This window comes from Plectrocnemia conspersa, unplaced genomic scaffold (genome assembly GCF_051122295.1).
Source record: "Plectrocnemia conspersa isolate PC_06_02 unplaced genomic scaffold, ASM5112229v1 ptg000008l, whole genome shotgun sequence".
NCBI classification, from domain to species: Eukaryota; Metazoa; Arthropoda; class Insecta; order Trichoptera; family Polycentropodidae; genus Plectrocnemia; species Plectrocnemia conspersa.
Window position 1 is genome coordinate 6231207 of NW_028277172.1, and position 24331 is coordinate 6255537.

The following is a 24331-nucleotide window of genomic DNA, read 5'->3' on the forward strand; positions in this document are numbered from 1 at the left end:
AGAATAAATGATAATGAGAACCCCTTTTTCTTTGAGGTTGTCTATAAATATTTCTATCCGAAAAGACCAATGGTAAGTGGAATGCGACTGTCTGCAAACCATCCTTTTTAGACCCGTTCACGGTCATCAATTGTGACGACCAAGGAAGTAGGTCTGGCCTTACGCCGGAGTGTGCTGTACTCCGGAGCGAAAGCCAGGCTGGGTTGGATCTCAGTTGTCCAAGGGCTGAAACTCCCGAAACTAATGCAACTGCGGGATGCGGGCGTGGTGCCCGAGAAGTACCTAATACTTTGCTTTCGAACACAGCTGTCAGATGCAAAGCGACCGATAGATCTAAGCCTTGCAGAAGATGCGGTCTAGCCGGCCACATTTTGGCAAAGTGCAATAATGCTTCGCACTGCATATTGCACTGATTCTATACCGAGGACCTCGGTCGACTCCGAGAGAGTACAGCAGACATGAGCTGTATGCACGACTTCTAGCTAGAAACCGAACTATATTACCATTATAACAAACGAAGTGAGGGCCTTATTTATATATAAAATAATTGTGCATTTTAAATAGTTAAAATTTTGTTTTCGTAATCATGTCTCGATTAGGGGATGAAATGACTATCAACTTTTGGTCATATTAATTTAGGTATTAGGGCGATGCAAAAACCCTGAAAAATCAGAGGGCACCACCTCAAGCAATTGTGAGCAGAACTGATTCGAAAAACCCGGGGCTTTATGCGAACGGTTTTCTCAGTGTACACACTGCTTCGAAGAACACCAATACGAAGGTCGGTACAATCCGGCGCAATGAAAACGGGGAGCAAATTTTTAGGCTCAAATAGGAGGGCGAGGAAGCTGACGCTCTCCAACCCATCATAGCGAAAATATTCAGTGTGAAGGTCCGCACACTTCCACATGAATACCGTGTCCATCAGGGACCTTGACGAGGGTGCTACCTCGAGGACTTTGTTGACGCCTTTCAAAGATTTCTACAAGAATTCAGTAACAAGCTTGTGACCATCTCATAGCGGCACACAAGTTAGTGTAGCTAAAACAAGGCACACGGCCAAATCTGTCGCCCTACTAAAATTAGGAAACAACTGTCACGTGCGTCATATGCCGAGTGCGAGAATGTGTCAAGGTGCTGTGCTGTTTTCTCTGCATGGCTTTCGAACACAACTGCCAGATGCAAAGCGACCAATAGATCTAAGCCTTGCAGAAGATGCGGTCTAGCCGGCCACACTGTGGCAAAGTGCAATAACGCTTCGCGCTGCATATTGTACCTATTCTATACCGAGGACCTCGGCCGACTCCGAGAGAGTGTACAGCAGACATGAGCTGTATGCACGACTTCTTGCTAGAAACCGAACTATATTACCATTATAACAAACGAAGTGAGGGCCTTATTTATATATTAATTAATTGTGCCTTTTAAATAGGTAAAATTTTGTTTTCGTAATCATGTCTTGATTAGGGGATGAAATGACTATCATGTTCTGGTCATATTAATTTACGTATTAAGGCGATGCAAAAACCCTGAAAAATCAGATGGCACCATTTCAAGCAATTATGAGCAGAACTGATTCGAAAAGCCCGGGGCTCTATGCGAACGTTTTTCGCAGTGTACACACTGCTTCGAAAAACACCAATATGGAGGTTGGTATAATCCAGCGCAATGAAAACGAGGAGCAAATTTTTAAGCTCAAACAGGAGGTCGAGGAAGCTGACACTCTCCAAGCCATCATAGCGAAAATATCTGGTGCGAAGGTCTGCACCCTTCCACACGACTACCGTCTCCCTCAGGGTTCTTGATGAGGGTGTCACCTTCGAGGACGTTGTTGACGCCATACAAGGTCTCCACAAGAATTCGTCCAAGTGACATGTTTGCGACCAGCGCAGTAGCACACAAGTTTGTGTAGCTAAATAAGGCACACGGCCAGATCTGACGCCCATCTAAAAATTAGGAAACAACTGTCACGTGCGTCATATGCCGAGTGCGAGAATGTGTCATGGTGCTGTGCTGTTTTCTCTGCATGGCTTTCGAACACAGCTACCAGAGGCAAAGCGACCGATAGATCTAAGCCTTGCAGAAGATGCGGTCTAGCCGGCCACATTGTGGCAAAGTGCAATAATGCTTCGCGCTGCATATTGCACCGATTCTATACCGAGGACCTCGGTCGACTCCGAGAGAGTACAGCAGACATGAGCTGTATGCACGACTTCTAGCTAGAAACCGAACTATATTACCATTATAACAAACGAAGTGAGGGCCTTATTTATATATGATATAATTGTGCATTTTCAATAGTTAAAATTTTGTTTTCGTAATCATGTCTCGATTAGGGGATGAAATGACTATCAACTTTTGGTCGTATTAATTTACGTATTAGGGCGATGCAAAAACCCTGAAAAATCAGAGGGCACCACCTCAAGCAATTGTGAGCAGAACTGATTCGAAAAACCCTCGCAGTGTACACACTGCTTCGAAGAACACCAATATGAAGGTCGGTACAATCCGGCGCAATGAAAACGGGGAGCAAATTTTTAGGCTCAAACAGGAGGGCGAGGAAGCTGACGCTCTCCAACCCATCATAGCGAAAATATTCAGTGTGAAGGTCCGCACCCTTCCACATGAATACCGTGTCCATCAGGGACCTTGACGAGGGTGCTACCTCGAGGACTTTGTTGACGCCTTTCAAAGATTTCTACAAGAATTCAGTGACAAGCTTGTGACCATCTCATAGCGGCACACAAGTTAGTGTAGCTAAAATAAGGCACACGGCCAGATCTGATGCCCTACTAAAATTAGGAAACAACTGTTACGTGCGTCATATGCCGCGTGCGGGAATCTGTCGAAGTCCTGTGCTGCTTTCGGACACGTAGCTGCCAGATGCAAAGCGACCGATAGATCTAAGCCTTGCAGAAGATGCGGTCTAGCCGACCACACTGTGCCAAGTGCAATAACGCTTCGCGCTGCATATTGTACCTATTCTATACCGAGGACCTCGGCCGACTCCGAGAGAGTGTACAGCAGACATGAACTGTATGCACGACTTCTAGCTTGAAACCGAACTATATTACCATTATAACAAACGAAGTGAGGGCCTTATTTATATATTAATTAATTGTGCCTTTTAAATAGGTAAAATTTTGATTTCGTAATCATGTCTCGATTAGGGGATGAAATGACTATCATGTTCTGGTCGTATTAATTTACGTATTAAGGCGATGCAAAAACACCAATCTGGAGGTCATTACAATCCAGCACAATGCAAAGGGGGAGAAAATTTTTAGGCTCAAACAGGAGGGCGAGGAAGCTGACGCTCTACAAGCCATCATAGCGAAAATATCCGGTGCGAAGGTGCAACCTTCCGCACGACTACCGTCTCCCTTAGGGTTCTTGATGAGGGTGTCACCTCGAGGACTTTGTTGACGCCTTACAAAGATCTCTCCAAGAATTCGTCAGTGACAAACTTGTGACCAGCGCAGTGGCACACAAGTTTGTGTAGCTAAATAAGGCACACGGCCAGATCTGACGCCCTACTAAAATTAGGAAACAACTGTCACGTGCGTCATATGTTGAGTGCGAAAATGTGTCGAAGTCCTGTGCTGCTTTCGGTGCATGGCTTTCGGAAATGTAGCTGCCAGATGCAAAGCGACCAATAGATCTAAGCCTTGCAGATGATGCAGCACACAAGTTTGTGTAGCTAAAACAAGGCACACGGCCAAATCTAACGCCCAACTAAAATTAGGAAACAACTGTCACGTGCGTCATATGCCGAGTGCGAGAATGTGTAAAGTGCTGTGCTGCTTTCGATACGGTCTGTCCGGCCACATTGTGACTAAGTGCAACAACGCACTGCGCTGCATGCTGTGAGAAAAACAGCACAAACCCCGCTGTCTATGCGCACACAAGCAGCGGCTGCAGCAAACGCAGCGCTTTTCGAATCGAACTAGCGCACAAGAAGAAAGGCAACAATGTTTAGGTTTTTGCTAATTAGCCTAAACGGGTGCCAGACCGAGTAGGATCTGCTTCAGTAATTTTGTTGCTAAGGCGACAAAATTATCGGTCAAACGAGTACAAAGAATCATTTGGGAATTTAAAAATAACGGAATAAAGCTGGCCATAGCTTCTCCGAAGAAAACAAGGATTTGCAGTAAAAAAAATTATTGTGGATGACTTTGACAAATCGGTGATTAGAAGATGTTTACACAATTTCCACTTAGCACATAAAACAATTGCCAACTGTAAACAAAATTTAAATGGCTATTAAGGAACCCATATCATTTATAGGATCGGAAGACATTGGGTAGAATAATTGTCAATGATCTAGGATTTAAATGGACAAAAACGGATGACAATTACCCATGTTTAAAAGAAGAGTGATGTGTTGTATACAAAAAGATTGTATTTTTAAAAGATATTGCACGATACAGACAAGAAGGAATGGCTATTGAATACACTGACGTAACATATGTTCACACCATACACACTTCATCTATGGCGTGAAGCGATTCATCGGACAGTGGTATTCGAAAGCCCGTATCAAAAGGTCCTCGTTTTATTATCGTACATGCTGGCAGTGAGGCAGGATTTATACTGAATGCTTGTTTAAAATATAAGTAACATCAAAAGACGGTTGACTCCCATGGCTATATGAATTTCGATTATTATAAAAAATGGTTAGCTGAGATGCTAATTCCAAATATAGAGCCCAGATCGGTGGTGATAATTAATAATGCATCATATCACAATACAAGCAGATAAACTCGTCTACAACATCAAACTCAAAAAAGGTATTTAATGATGGAGTGGCTTTCGAGAAAAGGTATACCCTTTTCACAAAAATGTTGAGGGTCGAATTATATAAATTGGTATTTATTCACAAGTCCAAATTTAAAGAATTTGCAATAATGCCATTTTACACGAATTTGGCCACGATATATTAAGCTGTTAATCGCTAACGACACACCGATGGGTCGCCTGCTTACTTACAGCACATACTAACGATACACCGGTGTGCAACGATGATTTCTCTATCAGGTAGATAAGTCTTAAATCTCAAATATATAATATGAATGTGACGTCTATGAAAGAATCATAATACATTTTCAAAAGTTATAATTTTAAAAGTTTTCATATATAATTTCAAAGAAAATCGTAGAGATGGCATCAGGGTTGTCAAAATAATTATTTAGGTAAATTATTATACAAGATGTAAGCAATTTTACACGTCTTAAGTTCAACTAGGAGTCAGTTGTGGGATAAATTAAAACATTGGAATATCTCATTAGATATTTCCTCTTCCCTTGCCTTTCATCATCGAAGAGATTCTGAAATTAAAATATTCTCCAGTATATTAAGTGTTGTTAATACTCTCATTTAACTTATGTATGCACACATGTGTATCATTTATGTTTTCAAGATGTTCCAATATGCAGAATGAATTTTTTTTCTAATTTTGACCACAGTCTATCAGCGAACTTGTTCAGATCGGCATCGGTTTATTGTGATCGTGATATATTTTCGGAAATTTTTTTTTCTAGTTTTTGAGAATCATATTTCCTAATAACTCCAAAATGGATAATGACAATAGTGAAAATTTATTACAAGATTTATACAGATGAGAAATATCTCATTCTCAATTTGGAAGATAATGATAGTGAGGAACTAAACTAAAGTAACTTTTTGATTTGGATGAAAATTATGAAGATTTGGAAGAAGATGATAGTGAAGATTTTATATCTCAAACATTCACTGGTGATGTTTTTACTTTAAAAGAAAATAAATTTAGTCCTACAATTTCTGCATTAATATAAACGAAGATAACAAAGAAGCAGATTTTTTTTTATAAATATTTCGTCAGTCGCGCTCGAGACGAGAGGACGCTTACAGGCGCCCTGCGTTTTCGACCCTTGAAAGCGGCAATTCTTGCGATTCGCGCCCAAATTTACGTTCGTGTTCGATTAATGTGATTCCGCATTGTAATCGGTGCGGTAGTTTTTGTGAAAAACATTAAAAAAGTGTTTGTGTGAAGTGACAGCTGGACATTTTTAAGCTTAAGGCGCCGTGTCGTCGCACTCTCGCCGATATATCGCCACATCTGTGTCCTGGAGCACTCTACGCGCCGTTCGGACTCCGGTGAGGGATTTACACTTCAATAACAGCTTGTTAGTTACATAATTCCAGCCGCCATTGTTTGGGGGCGTGACCAACGGCCCAAGCCCACGCATTCGACGCCGCCTGTGTTGCAAGTGTGGAAAAAATTACGAACGCGTAGAACAGCAATAAAACAAAATACAAAAGTTAATCTAGATAATTGAATTATCGGGGAAAAAAATTAATCTTTGAGTATCGAGTGTCGACAACATGGGCTCGACGAAGGCCTCCCGTAATAAGGGGGCCATAGCAGATACCGAAAGGGGCGCAGGATCCTGCGCCCCAATCGGTAAACAAAAAGAGAACGAATAAGGAGAAGGAATCGCAAATTCCGAAGGCCCATAAGCCTGAGGACATTTTGACCAAAAACACTAAGGCCGCCGCGGAACTGACTCCTCGGTCCTCCCCGGCTACCTCGGCGAACACTTCGCCCTCTCGCGAGAGCTACCGTTCTCGATCACCGCACGCTGCTTTACGCCAATGCCGGTCCTTGAGCCGGCTTCTCACTTCTTCTGACCGTCATCGACTCCTTTAAAAGCGTCATTAGCCCCGCAAGCCCTACGGCTGAATGTTAAAGGAATTTTTCCAGCGGCAGGTAGCTCTGCCAACATTATGGTGGCCTCTCGCGAGGAGGATGACAAACTGATTAAAGTAAACGACCGGCTTGAAAAAGTCGGAATTAAAGCTTCCCTCAGAGGCAAAAGGGACCCGCGGATGATGATCCTCAATATTCCTAGGTCTACAACTAATGAGGGCTTTCTTGAGGCCCTCTTTACTCAAAATGTTGCAGATCATTTCCCCGATATGACTTTAGGAAAGTTCTTGACCATCACTAAGGTAGTCACTCGTCTCAGCACACGAGTAGCCGACAATAACAAACGAACGATTAACTTTGGAAGAGATCCGAAGTGAAGAAACCTGGCGTCTTAAGACGTTGCTGGAGGAAACCTCTGACAAGGAAGGTGTTCTTCGGTGGTGTGCTCGTCGGCAGTTAATCCAAAATTCAAAGACATGTATTTGTGAACAACTCTGCACACTCCAAAAATATAGCCAAGGAGTATACGGGTATAGATGGAGTTGTTCAACATGCGGAACCAAAAAGTCTGCGTGAAAATTCATTTTTCTCCCGCAGTCATCACCAAATTCAACAAATTTTAATACTACTATACACTTGGTGCTGTGATGATCCTCAGCGGCGAATGGCCCGTGAAGCCAATGTGCATAAAAGAAATGTGATCGATTGGTGTAATTTTATGCGGGACGAATGCTCAGCATGGTTGAATAAACATTATGAGGGAATCGGTGGTACTGACAATAATGGTGAGGCAATTGTCATGGAAATTGACGAATCAAAATTTTTTCACCGGTAGTACCATCGAGGCCACTAGAGAGAGGGACACTGGGTCTTCGGCGGCACTGAGAGAGGAAGTAACAAATGTTTTCTCGTAGAGGTACCGGATCGTACTGCAGCCACTTTAGAGGCCTGCATATTGCAGCATATTCTCCCCGGTACCCACATTATCTCAGATGGATGGGCATCATATGCCAACATTGAAAGGATCAAGCAGGGAATATATCAGCACTCGGTTGTGATCCACGAACAAAACTTCGTGGATCCAAACGACTCGTTTGTCCACACTCAAAGTATAGAGAATTTGTGGATGCGAGCCAAGAGGAAATTAAAGCAGCAATTCGGGTCTGAAGAGTCTATTTAAGTCACATCTAGACGAATTTATGTTTAGAAATTATTTTAGAGATGAGGATATATTTACAAAATTTATAATTACTTTAATTGAAAATTATCAATAAAATAAATAAACAAATATTTTTAATTTTTTTATTCATATTCATAATTTATCCTTATTTATTATTTTAACATCAGCGTCAGAGGGCACCACCTTAAGCCATTGGGGTGAGCTGAATTGATTTGAAGGACGCGGGCATCTACGCGAACATTCTTCGCAGTGTACATACTGCTTTGAAGAACACCAATACGGAGGTCGGTACAATTCGGCGCAATGTAAAGGGGGAGTTAATTTTTAGGCTCAAAAAAGAGGGCGAGGAAGCTGACGCTCTCCAAGCATCATAGCGAAAATATCCGTTGCGAAGGTCCGCACCTTTCCACAAGACTACCGTCTCCATCAGGGACCTTGACGAGGGAGTCACTGTCGAGGACGTTGACGCCTTACAAGGATCTCTCCAAGAATTTGTCAGTGAAAAGCTTACGACCATCTCACAGTGGCACACAAGTTTGTGTAGCTAAAATAAGGCACACGGCCAGATCTGACGCCCTACTAAAATTAGGAAACAACTGTCACGTGCGTCATATGTTATTGACAAACAAAATTCGACTTTAAAGGATCCCACGTTGTTTTTAATGACCTTCAACGCATGTCTGTCCAAAGGAAGTTTCGCAGCACCACAGTGCATTGCTCATCTACTATCTCCCTTTTCTCAATTTGTTTTATTTTTTTGTGTTCAAAACACTCGTATTGATCGCACAAAGAGCTTCTGCAACTTACTTCAATCATTAACCCAGAGGTTTGGAAAGGATCGATTCTATACCGAGGACGACCTCGGCCGACTCCGAGAGAGTGTACGGCAGACATGAGCTGTATGCACAACCTCTAGCTAGAAACCGAACTATATTACCATTATAACAAACGAAGTGAGGGCCTTATTTATTTATTAAATAATTGTGCCTTTTAAATAGGTAAAATTTTGTTTTCGTAATCATGTCTCGATGAGGGGATGAAATGATTATCAAGTTTTGGTCGTATTAATTTACGTATTAAGGCGATGCAAAACCCTGAAAAATCAGAGGGCATCACCTCAAGAAATCGTGAGCAGTACTGATTCGAAAAACCGGGGCTCTATGCGAACGTTTATCATAGTGTACACAGTGCTTCGAAAAACACCAATATGGAGGTCGGTACAATCCAGCGCAATGCAAAGGAGGAGCAAATTTTTAGGCTCAAACAGGAGGGCGAGGAAGCTGACACTCTCCAAGCCACATAGCGAAAATATCCGGTGCGAAGTTTCGCACGACTACCGTCTCCCTCAGGGTTCTTGATGAGGGTGTCACCTCGAGGACTTTGTTGACGCGTTACAAAGATCTCTCCAAGAATTCGTCAGTGACAAACTTGTGACCAGCGCAGTGGCACCAAGTTTGTGTAGCTAAATAAGGCACACGGCCAGATCTGACGCCCTTCTAAAATTAGGAAACAATTGTCACGTGCGTCATATGCTGAGTGCGAGAATGTGTCGAAGTCCTGTGCTGCTTTCGGTGCATGGCTTTCGGAAACGTAGCTGCCAGATGCAAAGCGACCAATAGATCTAAGCCTTGCAGAACTTTACAGTTAAATCCGTAGACAATTATGATTTAATCATGCCATTGAACTATACATTAGGAATTTGGAACTATACATGCCATTGAACTATACATTAGGAATTCATAATGTGAGAACAGGTGATATTTATTGGGCTGAACCTGTTACTGGCAATCTTTTTAACACATTGCATACCGGACATTATTCCTGGAGCCTGCCGCGGGGATTATTTGCGAAAATTAGGATATAAACTTATTTTTTTTTAAACATCATAACTCTTTAATTAGTAAACGTTTTAACGTAAAATTTTAAATAAACATATTTTTGAATAAAAACAATATAGATGATAATAAAATACTGTTGTTTATATTAAAAACAAAAAATATCTAATTTTGTGATTATTTACAAATTTTCAACATGTGACGGTCAAGTTATGCGGCGATATTTGCACGACACCCAACCGTCCAATTTCGAACAAACGTATGGCTAAATGCAATCTTTAATTATTTCATATTGTATATTTAGTATAATAAAAAATGCCAGTAATTCTAAACATTTTGTTGGGTTAATATATTTATCATTTTTTTGTATAATATTTTGCCACTTTTTTATTATTATATATAAAATCATATTTTATATTATCATTCAAAAATAAAGTGTCAAACACGGCTGACAGCGAAAAATTATTGAGCACTTCACAAGTGTTGATCCTAATTTCTCCGATATCGTATCAGCAATGGCAATGTAAGTAATAAAAAATACAATAACATTTTTCTTCGAAATTTGCCTTTTTTGGCAATATCGCAGGTTTTGGTCCAACTCTGTACCTTTAGGTAAGCCTCAGATATTTCAGTTCTTTTTTGGCCGCGATGAGAAAACATTCGTAGATTATACCTCGCGTTTTTGAAATATTTTATTGTGTAATTGTCCTTTTAGACTATTTTGTGATAATACGTAATCTGTATTTTGTAATTTTCATACAGACTTTAAAATTTTAATTATATTGTTTTGTGATCATTATAAATGGATGAGTGAGAGAATAATCACAGTTAGAAGAAACTTTTGAAGATCATCTTTCCCAACCGCCTACCGAAAATGAAGAAGATATTTGTGATCACAGTGAATCCGAAGAAAAATTTTTCTAAATCCACAGCAGTGTAAGAAGACCACGTGTAATGCATTTATCAGATTCCGAAGATTCTTCAGAAGATATCCCTGATAGGCCATTGGATTGGTCAGAATATGACCCTCTGAGAAGTTTGAACAAATTTGAAGGTATTAAACGTATTTCCCGATTATCTGTCAAGCATAAGATAGATTATAGTCCCGGAATTGAAAAAATGGTTTGCTTTACTACTAAGTATGTCAATAGTTCGCAAAAACACCATTTCCTAATACTGGAATACCAATCCTCGAATTGAAACTCCGTATTTTAGAAAGACAATGAGTTGCAATAGATTCCAACAAATTTGATGATATCTTAATTTGTCTGACAACGACCATATTCCAGCGGACACTACAAATTACAAAACATAATTGATTACTTCACAAAAAATTAAAAAAAAAGTTTAAACACCAACACAAAATCTGTCTCTAGACGAAGGAATGATAAGTGTGGAGAGGGCGCCTAAAATGTCGAGTGTATAACTCGACGGAAATGATAAAATACAGGGTCCTGAACAGGATGGTCTGCGAAGTCAAAAGCGGTTATATTTGTAATTTTAAAATGTATTCAGGAATAACTGCTGCTTTAGATATCACAATCACTGATTTATTAGCACCTTATTTGATTATATAATATAACGTTAACGCAGACAATTTTTACAACAGCGTGCGTTTGGCTAATCATCTAATGGGACTAAAAACAAGAATCTGCAGGACAATACGAAAAAATCATTGCAGATAATAGGAAAACATGCTCTTAGAAATTCAGGAAACCACATATATACGAAAAGAAGATGTATTAATCCAATTATGGAAGACAAACAAAAAGAGAGATGTTCAAAATTATTTCTACGATACATCAGGCACAAATATTGGACAATGAAAAATTGAAGTGAAGAAAACAAAATTCAAGAAACCAAAATGTATCGTAGATTACAATAATTTTATGAATGGGGTTGATCATGCAGATCAGTATTTATCATACAATCCTATATCCAGAAAATCCCCAAAGTGGAATAAAAAATTCTAAAAAAACTAAATAGCACAAACAAAACTCGACTGAAAAGGATCCCACGTTGTTTTTAATGACCTTCAACGCATGTCTGTCCAAAGGAAGTTTCGCAGCACCACAGTGCATTGCTCATCTACTATCTCCCTTTTCTCAATTTGTTTTATTTTTTTGTGTTCAAAACACTCGTATTAATCGCACAAAGAGCATCTGCAACTTACTTCAATCATTAACCCAGAGGTTTGGAAAGGATCGATTCTATACCGAGGACGACCTCGGCCGACTCCGAGAGAGTGTACGGCAGACATGAGCTGTATGCACAACCTCTAGCTAGAAACCGAACTATATTACCATTATAACAAACGAAGTGAGGGCCTTATTTATTTATTAAATAATTGTGCCTTTTAAATAGGTAAAATTTTGTTTTCGTAATCATGTCTCGATGAGGGGATGAAATGATTATCAAGTTTTGGTCGTATTAATTTACGTATTAAGGCGATGCAAAACCCTGAAAAATCAGAGGGCATCAACTCAAGAAATCGTGAGCAGTACTGATTCGAAAAACCGGGGCTCTATGCGAACGTTTATCATAGTGTACACAGTGCTTCGAAAAACACCAATATGGAGGTCGGTACAATCCAGCGCAATGCAAAGGAGGAGCAAATTTTTAGGCTCAAACAGGAGGGCGAGGAAGCTGACGCTCTCCAAGCCATCATAGCAAAAATATTCGGTGCGAAGGCCCGCACCCTTCCACATGACTACCGTCTCCATCAGGGACCTTGACGAGGGCGTTACCTCGAGGACTTTGTTGACGCCTTACAAATATCTCTCCAAGAATTCGTCAGTGACAAGCTTGTGTCCATCTCATAGTGGCACACAAGTTAGTGTAGCTAAAATAAGGCACACGGCCAGATTTGATGACCTACTAAAATTAGGAAACAACTGTCACGTGCGTCATATGCCGAGTGCGAGAATGGATCGAAGTCCTGTGCTGCTTTCGGTGCATGGCTTTCAGAAACGTAGCTGCCAGATGCAAAGCGACCGATAGATCTAAGCCGTGCAGAAGATGCAGCACACAAGTTTGTGTAGCTATAACAAGGCACACGGCCAAATCTGTCGCCCTACTAAAATTAGGAAACAACTGTCACGTGCGTCATATGCCGAGTGCGAGAATGTGTCAAGGTGCTGTACTGCTTTCGGAAACGTAGATGCCAGATGCAAAGCGACCGATAGGTCTAAGCCTTGCAGAAGATGCAGCACACAAGTTTGTGTAGCTAAAAAACAAGGCACACGGCCAAATCTGTCGCCCTACTAAAATTAGGAAACAACTGTCACGTGCGTCATATGCCGAGTGCGAGAATGTGTCAAGGTGCTGTGCTGTTTTCTCTGCATGGCTTTCGAACACAGCTACCAGAGGCAAAGCGACCGATAGATCTAAGCCTTGCAGAAGATGCGGTCAAGCCGGCCACATTGTGGCAAATTGCAATAACGCTTCGCGCTGCATATTGCACCGATTCTATACCGAGGACTCCGAGAGAGTGTACAGCAGACATGAGCTGTATACACGACTTCTAGGTAGAAACCGAACTATATTACCATTAAAACAAACGAAGTGAGGGCCTTATTTATATATGAAATAATTGTGCCTTTTAAATAGTTAAAATTTTGTTTTCGTAATCATGTCTCGATTAGGGGATGAAATGACTATCAACTTTTGGTCGTATTAATTTACGTATTAAGGCGATGCAAAAACCCTGAAAAATCAGAGGGCACCACCTCAAGCAATTGTGAGCAGAACTTATTCGAAAAACCGGGGCTCTATGGGAACGTTTTTCTCAGTGTACACACTGCTTCGAAAAACACTAATATGGAGGTCGGTACAATCCAGCGCAATGCAAAGGGAGAGGAAATTATTAGGCTCAAACAGGAGGGCGAGGAAGCCGACGCTCTCCAAGCCATCATAGCGAAAATATCCAGTGTGAAGGTCAGCACCCTTCCACACGACTACTGTCTCCCTCAGGGTTCTTGATGAAGGTGTCACCGTCGAGGACGTTGTTGACGCCATACAAGGTCTCTACAAGAATTCGTCCAAGTGACATGCTTGCGACCAGCGCAGTGGCACACAAGTTTGTGTAGCTAAATAAGGCACACGGCCAGATCTGACGCCCTATTAAAATTAGGAAACAACTGTTACGTGCGTCATATGCCGAGTGCGAGAATGTATCGAAGTCCTGTGCTGCTTTCGGTGCATGGCTTTCGGAAACGTAGCTGCCAGATGCAAAGCAACCAATAGATCTAAGCCTTGCAGAAGATGCAGCATACAAGTTTGTGTAGCTAAAACAAGGCACACGGCCAAATCTGTCGCCCTAATAAAATTAGGAAACAACTCTCACGTGCGTCATATGCCGAGTGCGAGAATGTTTCGAAGTCCTGTACTGCTTTCGGAAACGTAGCTGCCAGATGCAAAGCGACCGATAGGTCTAAGCCTTGCAGAAGATGCAGCACACAAGTTTGTGTAGCTATAACAAGGCACACGGCCAAATCTGTCGCCCTACTAAAATTAGGAAACAACTGTCACGTGCGTCATATGCCGAGTGCGAGAATGTGTCAAAGTCCTGTACTGCTTTCGGAAACGTAGATGCCAGATGCAAAGCGACCGATAGGTCTAAGCCTTGCAGAAGATGCAGCACACAAGTTTGTGTAGCTAAAAAACAAGGCACACGGCCAAATCTGTCGCCCTACTAAAATTAGGAAACAACTGTCACGTGCGTCATATGCCGAGTGCGAGAATGTGTCAAGGTGCTGTGCTGTTTTCTCTGCATGGCTTTCGAACACAGCTACCAGAGGCAAAGCGACCGATAGATCTAAGCCTTGCAGAAGATGCGGTCTAGCCGGCCACATTGTGGCAAAGTGCAATAACGCTTCGCGCTGCATATTGCACCGATTCTATACCGAGGACCTTGGTCGATTCCGAGAGAGTGTACAGCAGACATGAGCTGTATGCACGACTTCTAGCTAGAAACCGAACTATATTACCATTATAAAAAACGAAGTGAGGGCCTTATTTATATATGAAATAATTGTGCCTTTTAAATAGTTAAAATTTTGTTTTCGTAATCATGTCTCGATTAGGGGATGAAATGACTATCAACTTTTGGTCGTATTATTTTACGTATTAAGGCGATGCAAAAACCCTGAAAAATCAGAGGGCACCACCTCAAGCAATTGTGAGCAGAACTGATTCGAAAAACCCGGGGCTTTATGCGAACGGTTTTTTCAGTGTACACACTGCTTCGAAGAACATCAATATGAAGATCAGTACAATCCGGCGCAATGCAAAGGGGGAGCAAATTTTTAGGCTCAAACAGGAGGGCGAGGAAGCTGACGCTCTACAAGCCATCATAGCGAAAATATCCGGTGCGAAGGTGCACCCTTCCACATAGTTACCCTCTCGAGAAGAGGAAAATCCGCGAACAACTTAAACCATTAACCTAGAGCAGGGTTTCCCAAACTTTTTGAGCGACGGAACACTTCGCAAATCCGAAAATTTTGGCGGAATACTTAGCTTATTTTGCTGTACCTAACTTCTAGGTACTAAAATCTTCGCCTTCATTATGAAGTAGAATATGTTCATTCTTTTAATTTACTCCAAATTTTTGGGAAATATCTATTTAGGCTCCATGGAACACATATTTTGGATTCGCGGAACACCAGTGTTCCGCGGAACATAGTTTGGGAAACCATGACCTAGAGCAGGGGTCGGCAAAGTGCGGCTCCGGAGCCGCATGCGGCTCTTTGGCTTCTTGAGTGCGGCTCTGGCACAAATATCCACGGATAATTGTGCAATTAGCCCGGGCGCTAATTCTGGTCGAGTGTCCTTATGTCTTGATCTTCTGCTTCATAACAAGATTCGATGGTTATCAAGAGGGAACGTTTTAAAACGTTTCGCGTCCCTATTGCCAGAAATTGAAGCATTTCTCCTTGAGAAGGGTGCTCACTATCCAGAACTTACAGACAATCAGTGGATCCAAAACTTTCATTTCATGGTAGACGTTACGTCTCATCTAAATCGGCTTAACCGTAAACTACAAGGGAAAGGAAACACAATTTTTTCGATGTTAGAAGAAGTAATTTCATTCGAAAACAAATTATCCCTTTTTGCTCAAGATTTTGAAAGGGAAACATTGTTTCTCTTTCCGAGCCCGCTGAAGCATCGCCAAGAAAATAATTCCTCTATTGACAAACACCATTTCAAAACAACAATTTTAAATATGAGGGAAGCATTTCTCAGAGGTTTCAGGAGTTTAAAAACAGCAAAGCGACCTAAGCATTTGTCAAAATTCCTCTTTATGCTACAATAACTGAGTTGAAATTTTCTCCTTTTGGCATTAACATTGGTAACTTTGAAATACAATTGCAGGATTTAGAAAACAAGGAAATATGTAGCTCTAAATTTCACCGTTTTTGTATTGATTTGGAAATATTGGAGAAGAACGAATGTGATCTTAGTTCACAACACAAGTGTTCTGCTTTGAAAGACCTGGAGAATGAAGACATGATCATTTTCAACGTCTGGAATAGTATTCCTGACTCTTACGATCAGCTAAAAAAACTTGCGTTTGCTGTTCTTTCCCTTTTTGGTTCTACATATTCATGCGAACAATCCTTTTCAAGCATGAACTTTATCAAGAGTAAACTGAGAAGTTGTCTTATTGATGAGAACATGGAATCATGCCTAAAATTAAAAACGACAACATATATACCTGACTTACTGAAACTTTCCAAGGAGATGCAAGGACATTGTTCGCATTAAGTGTTTGTCAGTCATTGTCATGATTTACATTTATGGATACCTTACTTTCATATTATTGTTTATCAACGAATAAATCTTTATTAAGTGTGAAATCAAGTTTTATTCAGTATACCCGTAATTTAATGAAGGTCTAAAATTATAATAAAGGTTTACTAAATTAAAAAACAGATTTGGCTCTTAGAACTATTTTCAATCGTTGTAATGTACATATTTGGCTCTTCGGCCAATAAGTTTGCCGACCACTGACCTAGAGGATAGGAAAGTATTGATTCTATACCGAGGACCTCGGCCGACTCCGTACAGCAGACATGAGCTGTATGCACAACTTCTAGCTAGAAACCAAACTATATTACCATTTTAACAAACGAAGTGAAGGCCTTATTTAGCTAATAAATAATTGTGACTTTTAAATAGGTAATATTTTGTTTTCGTAATCATCTCTCAATGGGGAGATGAAATGACTATCATGTTTTGGTTGTATTAATTTACGTATTAAGGCGATGCAAAAACCCTGAAAAATCAGAGGGCACCACCTCAAGCAATTGTGAGCAGAACTGATTCGAAAAACCGGGGCTCTATGCGAACGTTTTTCGCAGTGTACACACTGCTTCGAAAAACACCAATATGGAGGTCGGTACAATCCAGCGCAATGCAAAGGGGGAGCAAATTTTTAGGCTCAAACAGGAGGGCGAGGAAGCCGACGCTCTCCAAGTCATCATAGCGAAAATATCCGGTGCGAAGGTCCGCACCCTTCCACACGACTACCGTCTCCCTCAGGGTTCTTGATGAGGGTGTCACCGTCAAGGACCTTGTGGACGCCATACAAGGTCTCTACAAGAATTCGTCCAAGTGACATGCTTGCGACCAGCGCAGTGGCACACAAGTTTGTGTAGCTAAATAAGGCACACGGCCAGATCTGACGCCCTACTAAAATTAGGAAACAACTGTCACGTGCGTCATATGCCGCGTGCGAGAATGTGTTTAAGACCTATGCTGCTTTCACTGCATGGTATGGCGATAAAGTGCATTCAGCGCCGGTATTAAGCCAATTGGACACATTGAGCCCCTCGTAACTAGGATCCCCCCGCGCGAGGCCTCAAAAAAGAAAATTATCATTGTTTGAGTATAAAGTTATTTATCCCGCTGCGGGAATTCCAACTTCGAGGTGCTACTCGCCCTCTTCACGGGTAGAAAGGACGTCGCTCTCTGCTCCAGACGCTGTACCAAATTAAGCGTACAATGAAACCAAACTATTGTGTTGAAATGGAAGTGTCCTGCGTGGCGTCAAACGGTTTTGCTATCAAGACGTTGCGTTTCGAAGTTAAATTTCACAAAGATTTTCTGCGAGTTTTGAAGAAAGATATGTATTTAATAATGTATTGTACATTTCTACATATAATTTGAACAAAAAAAGTATAATTTTGATAATTATTTTAAAATATAAGAATTGCTTTTTGGACTAGGTGTTTTATTATTTTTTATATGAAAAATGATACTTTAATTAAATTTTAGTTTTCGATATTATATTTGGGATCGGAAGTGTTTTCATTTTATATGGCGAGAAAGTATGAAATAACACGCTGAAATATGTTAAGTAATCTTAATATTACATTTTACACATATCTTTACTATTTTTGGAATTTATTTCTAGTTATTATATTCTTATAATTTATTGTATTATTAGGTAATCCCGGAATTAATGTTTTTTTAATAGGCAACTTTGGCTCAGTATTTTTGGGTCCGTTGAGCAGTGAAGACGTGCGTTGTAATTTTTTTCTTCTCTGTGATCCTTTGCCTTTTTTTAATCAAAAAAAAATATTTTCTACCCCATTTGCAAACAATGGCAGATATGTCATTCGGAAACAAATTTAAGAAGCTGTATGCTGTTTTTGTTTCATTAAAAAAAACTGCGATGGAAGCAACGGAATGCATTTGTGTCATTTACGGTGATATACGCATGTCGCCAATATTACCCGTAAAAAAATCCAGGACCTTGGCTGGGATGTTTTATTGCATCCACCCTATTATCCGGACTTGGCACCGAGCGACTTTCACTTATTTCTTTTTAGAAACACAATTTCACTTATTTCTCTTTAGAAACACAATTAAGGAACAAAAAATTCGACAATATCGAAGAACTTCGGGTCTCTCGGGTTCTTCGAATCTAAACCAAAAGCCTTTTATGAGGAAGGAATTTTAGATCTAGTAAATAGATGGCAAAGAGTCATAGATAACACTGGAAATTACTTTGTATAAAAAAATATTAAATAATTGAAAAAAAATCAAGTTTGAGTTTTACTATAAAAACGACATTAATTCCGGGATTACCTAATATAATAATTTTATGCCCTTTTTTAATAATTATATAATTATTTATTACTAATAATTTCAGATAAAATGTGTAAGACTCAATACACTTTCAATGAAATTGAAAATATGGAAGAAGTCTTGCTTTTAAACTCTTTAATCCACGGCATGACAGATGAGCAAGCCGTCGATTCTGATGTTGGAGGAGATTCAGACGCTGAAGACATTGTCGAAAATAGGCATGTTCCTATGCCTCCAGTTGTAGAGAGTGGAGAAGACCATTCAGCTGAACAAGAAGAAATTATACAACCCTCACTGTTCCACTGGTCCAAGAGAAGTAACAGACCAGTGGAATACACAAATTTTGCTTTCAATGTGTATAGAGGTATTAATACTGAGGTAACTTGTTGTAGTCGATGAAATTTTTTTTTATATATTCTACAGATGTAGTTTTTTCCCTTGTAATAAATGACAGTAACCGGTATTCGAGGCAACGCGGCGATGATTTCAATCTAACCATAGATGAGTTCAAAGCATTTTTGGGAATTTTAATAATAATGGGTTTCCATCGGCTGCCTAGCATTAGGCATTATTGTTCGCTAACGAAAACATGCACGTCGACCGAATCAACAAAATTATGAGTGTCAGGAGGTTTTTGAAAATTTTGAGGTACTTGCATCTCAATGATAATGAAAAAATGGAGCGAAGGGGTAGCCCCATAGAGTAAAGAATATCATATAATATAGAGGGGTTTATAGGAGCAAATTTGCCATGCTTTATTAAGTAACTTCGTGTGTTTGTTAGATCATTCACCCCGAACGCGCGATCGGTGGTGCCCGCCTCAGCGCATTCGACAAACTTATTAAAATATGGCTTTCTGTTCGGTATTATCGTGTAAAAACAGTGCAAAACAGCAGAGGAATTACAATTTATCATTTCATAGGTTACATAGTGCAATTATTTGTGTTATTTTAAGATTTTTTATTAAAAGTGACGCGTGCAAAACACGTCATTCTACACGTGCCAACTAGGGCTGCGCAGCATTCCATTCTTCGAGTTTATATTAATTTATTTTTAAATTAAATATAAATGATAAAAATAATATATTTTATTAGTAAATATTTTTGTCATATATAAAGGTTAGTAATAATATACACGTTTTTTAGATTTCCTTTAGAACCAAAATTGCAGAAAATGTGGCTTGAACATATTTTACGTCCTTCATGGAAGCCATCCGTGAAAAGTGTCATCTGTTCAGACCATTTTAACCCAGATTCCTTTTTTATCATAAAAGGTGGGTATAAACGATTAATACTAAACTCAGTCCAGTTTCAAAACCAACCATCGTCTCCACTCCCGTCAACCTCAATTTCGAATACTGAAGATTACAATTTTCCTAGAAAAATTAATTTATTACAAAAATTAAATCATGTTAGGGTTATTTCAAAAAAACATGAAAAAATAATACACGCACTAAGGCAAATACTTTATCGTAGAAACAAAAAAATGGTTAATTTAGAAAATATAGTTAAGCCAATAACAGACAAGGGAAGTGAGGAAAATGGCTTGTCACTATTAACAAATTAGCCAAGTATTCAGCTCAATCATTTATTCGATATTTTAAAGTAAACAAATATAAAGCAGGTAAACTTTAAGAAACCTTTATGTATTGAAAACCATTTAGAGATTTTTTAACTTTTTTGAATATGTTTAAAAATACATAAATCTCTTCACTATAATGGCGAAAGAGTAGTTTCTGGTAGAATAAAAACAGTATTTCTAGGATTCTTAATTTGCATGAATAGCGCTGAACACTTATATAATAGTTTGGTAGAACAAGAAGGGGTATTAAGTTATATACCATTTTAGTCAGGACCATATAGAACTTTTTTTTGGTAATATTAGATATCATGGAGGGCATAATAATAATCCAACGGCATGACAATTTAGGGCTATTTATAAAAACTTCTTACTCACTTAGAATTAGGACTCGTTTAGGGGTAATTGCATTCCGTTAGAAAATATTAGCATATTGTCTCCATCCAACCATATCAATATAGCATCAGATAGGCATAGAATTACTGAAGTCAATGATACTGATGAAAATTTTGACGATTTAAATTTATTACCAGATTTTTAAACTGCAAGTTCTCGCGAAATTGTGGCATACATAGCCGGCTATGTAGTAAAAAGTTTATCTAAAGAAACTGTTTGTGAAATTTGCATAGATTCCCTTTTAGGTTCCAATAATAATAGTTTTATAAATCACAAAAATCGGGGAGGCTTGTTGTCGCCGTCTGTTGACGTGAAGAAAATTTTTTTTAAATGTGAAACATTTATACAATATTTACTTAAGCAAAATTAACAAAAAAAAATGATTACCTAAATATTATATTGTAAGTAAAATTTTAAAATCATTTATAGGTGTAGGAGATATTTTTAAATCATTAAAAAATTATATGTTTGAACAAGCCCCTACAAGTAATCATTTAGAGCTGTTGCTGATAAATATGTAAATAATAGAATTCTTTTTTTAGCTAAAATTAGCAGGCGATGTTTACTAAGTAAGCTAAATCATTTTAAAGGAAGTTATTCAAATTTAATTTGATTTCTTTATTTACCTGTCATATTCAAAACACACGTGGATTAGGTCTACTAGAGACACCACTTAAAAATAATCACGCCATTTATTCTACCTCAATGTGACAAGGAAATGAATAATAAAAGGTCTGTAATGATATAATAATTATCGGTGATAAGTGAATTAATACAGAAAAATATAAATTAAGAAATTACAAATGTAACAGCCCTATTCCTTTGTCAAACATCACAAGGCCATTTTGTCCGTCAGCATTGCACCGCGCAAGCGCACACGGGGAGATTAATGATTGTGAGACTAGCGATCGAGTCAAAAGTACGCATGATTTTCCCATATAATTGCCGTCTCTATTATATTTATATACATTCTTTACTCTATGGGTAGCCCCAACTTTGATAAACTGTATAAATTAAGACCGATCTTCACACTCATTGAAAACGTTTGGCGAAGTTTTTAAGCCCAGCAGGTTTCTTTCGGTCGAAGAAAGCATGGTTGCTTTCAAAGGCAGATTGTCTTTGAAGCAATACATGCCGATGAAACCCATCAAGAGAGGTTTTAAGATTTGGGTCATCTGTTGTGCCGTTACCGGTTATATGATTAATTTTAAAATTTATGAGGGAAAATGTGTTTCTGTAGATAAAAATGTTGACCTCGAGAAGGTTGTTAGGCATTTAACACAAGTTTTTGAGAACCGGGGTTATTGCATATTTTTTGATCGATTTTTCTCCTCGATAAAACTAGTACATAGTTTACTACAAAAAAAATTTTTTGCTTGTGGAACAATATTGTCAATTAGGAGCAATTCACAAAGAATCAAATCGCTTCTTATAGAGATTTGCTTTATCAGATTTTTCTACTTGCAACTCTATAAATGTAACAAAATGGAAGGGGAAAATCCGTATGTGTTGTCTCAAATATGCAGGAGGCTTCAAACATAACAACAATCGCAAGGAAAATAAACAGGATCAAAGGGACCGGGTAAATTGTCCATCAAGCGCAGCATATTACAATTTATATATGGGTGGAGTTGATCGATTCGATCAATTCCTCTCATCGTATGATATAACTTGGAAATCGGCGCGTTGGTGGATTAATTTTTTTAATATCTTGTTGATTGTTGTATTGTGAATTCCTATATTTTGTATAAGCAAATAATGATTTCTTAAAGAAGAAAATAAAAACCAATTTCTCATTTGGCTTTTAGAATGAGTTTAGCTGACGAACTAATTGGGAATTTCATAAATAAGAAGTCTCAATGACGACAAAGTTCACGAGGATCAAATAAAAGACAAATTTTATTTTTGGTCAATGGCCAGCCAAAGGAACTAGTCGTCGCTGTGATAATTGCAATGCTAAAAGGGGAAGCAAATTTTTAGGCTCAAAAAGGAGAGCGATGAAACTCCATCATAGCAGAAGCAGATGGTGCGAAGATCCATACCCTTCCACATAACCATCGTCACCATTAGGAACCTTGACGAGGGCGTCACAGGTTTGTGTAGCTAAAATAAGGCACATGGCCAGATCTGACGCTCTACTAAAATTAGGAAACAACTGTCACGTGCGTCATATGCCGCGTGCGAGAATGTGTCTAGTTCCTATGCTGTTATCTCTGCATGGCTTTCAAACACAGCTGCCAGATGCAAAGCGACCCATATATCTAAGCCTTGCAGAAGATGCGGTCTAGCCGGCCACATTGTGGCAAAGTGCAATAACGCTTCGCGCTGTATATTGTACTGATTCTATACCGAGGACCTCGGCCGACTCCGAGAGAGTGTACAGCAGACATAAGCTGTATGCACGACTTCTAGCTAGAAACCGAACTATATTACCATTATAACAAACAAAGTGAGGGCCTTATTTATATATGAAATAATTGTGCCTTTTAAATAGGTCAAATTTTGTTTACGAAATCATGTCTCGATTAGGGGATGAAATGATTATCAAGTTTTGGTCGTATTAATTTACGTATTAAGGCGATGCAAAAACCCTGAAAAATCAGAAAGCATCACCTCAAGCAATCGTGAGCAGTACTGATTCGAAAAACCGGGGCTCTATGCGAACGTTTTTCGTAGTGTACACACTGCTTCGAAAAATACCAATACGGAGGTCGGTACAATCCAGCGCAATGCAAAGGGGGAGCAAATTTTTAGGCGCAAACAGGAGGGCGAAGAAGCTGACGCTCTCCAAGCCATCATAGCAAAAATATTCGGTGCGAAGGCCCGCACCCTTCCACATGACTACCATCTCCATCAGGGACCTTGACGAGGGCGTTACCTCGAGGACTTTGTTGACGCCTTACAAATATCTCTCCAAGAATTCGTCAGTGACAAGCTTGTGACCATCTCATAGTGGCACACAAGTTAGTGTAGCTAAAATAAGGCACACGGCCAGATCTGATGACCTACTAAAATTAGGAAACAACTGTTACGTGCGTCATATGCTGTGTGCGAGAATCTGTCGAAGTCCTGTGCTGCTTTCGGACACGTAGCTGCCAGATGCAAAGTGACCGATAGATCTAAGCCTTGCAGAAGATGCAGCAGGCAAGTTTGTGTAGCTATAACAAGGCACACGGCCAAATCTGACGCCCTAATAAAATTAGGAAACAACTGTCACGTGCGTCATATGCCGAGTGCGAGAATGTGTCAAGGTGCTGTGCTGTTTTCTCTGCATGGCTTTCGAACACAGCTACCAGAGGCAAAGCGACCGATAGATCTAAGCCTTGCAGAAGATGCAGCACACAAGTTTGTGTAGCTAAAACAAGGCACACGGCCAGATCTGACGCCCTACTAAAATTAGGAAACAACTGTCACGTGCGTCATATGCCGAGTGCGAGAATGTATCGAAGTCCTCTGCTGCTTTCTGTGCATGGCTTTCGGAAACGTAGCTGCCAGATACAAAGCGACCGATAGATCTAAGCCTTGCAGAAGATGCAGCACACAAGTTTGTGTAGCTAAAAC

The 24331-nt window shown here is 39.6% G+C and overlaps 2 long non-coding RNA genes across 2 annotated transcripts in view; one reads left to right on the forward strand and one right to left on the reverse strand.

The window, feature by feature from the left end:
- The window catches only part of LOC148232821 (uncharacterized), a 118184-nt gene extending 97202 nt beyond the window's left edge, over nt 1-20982 (forward strand). Inside the window, exon 3 of the long non-coding RNA XR_015810492.1 lies at nt 20908-20982. This is a non-coding gene — a long non-coding RNA (uncharacterized LOC148232821). The remainder of the gene's footprint in view (nt 1-20907) is intronic.
- Nucleotides 11830-18455, reverse strand: LOC148232826 (uncharacterized). The gene is made up of 2 exons (XR_015810496.1): nt 16716-18455; nt 11830-15402 (listed from the first exon to the last, which is right to left on the reverse strand). It is a non-coding gene; the product is annotated as an uncharacterized LOC148232826 (long non-coding RNA).
- Nucleotides 20983-24331: the final 3349 nt, after the last annotated feature.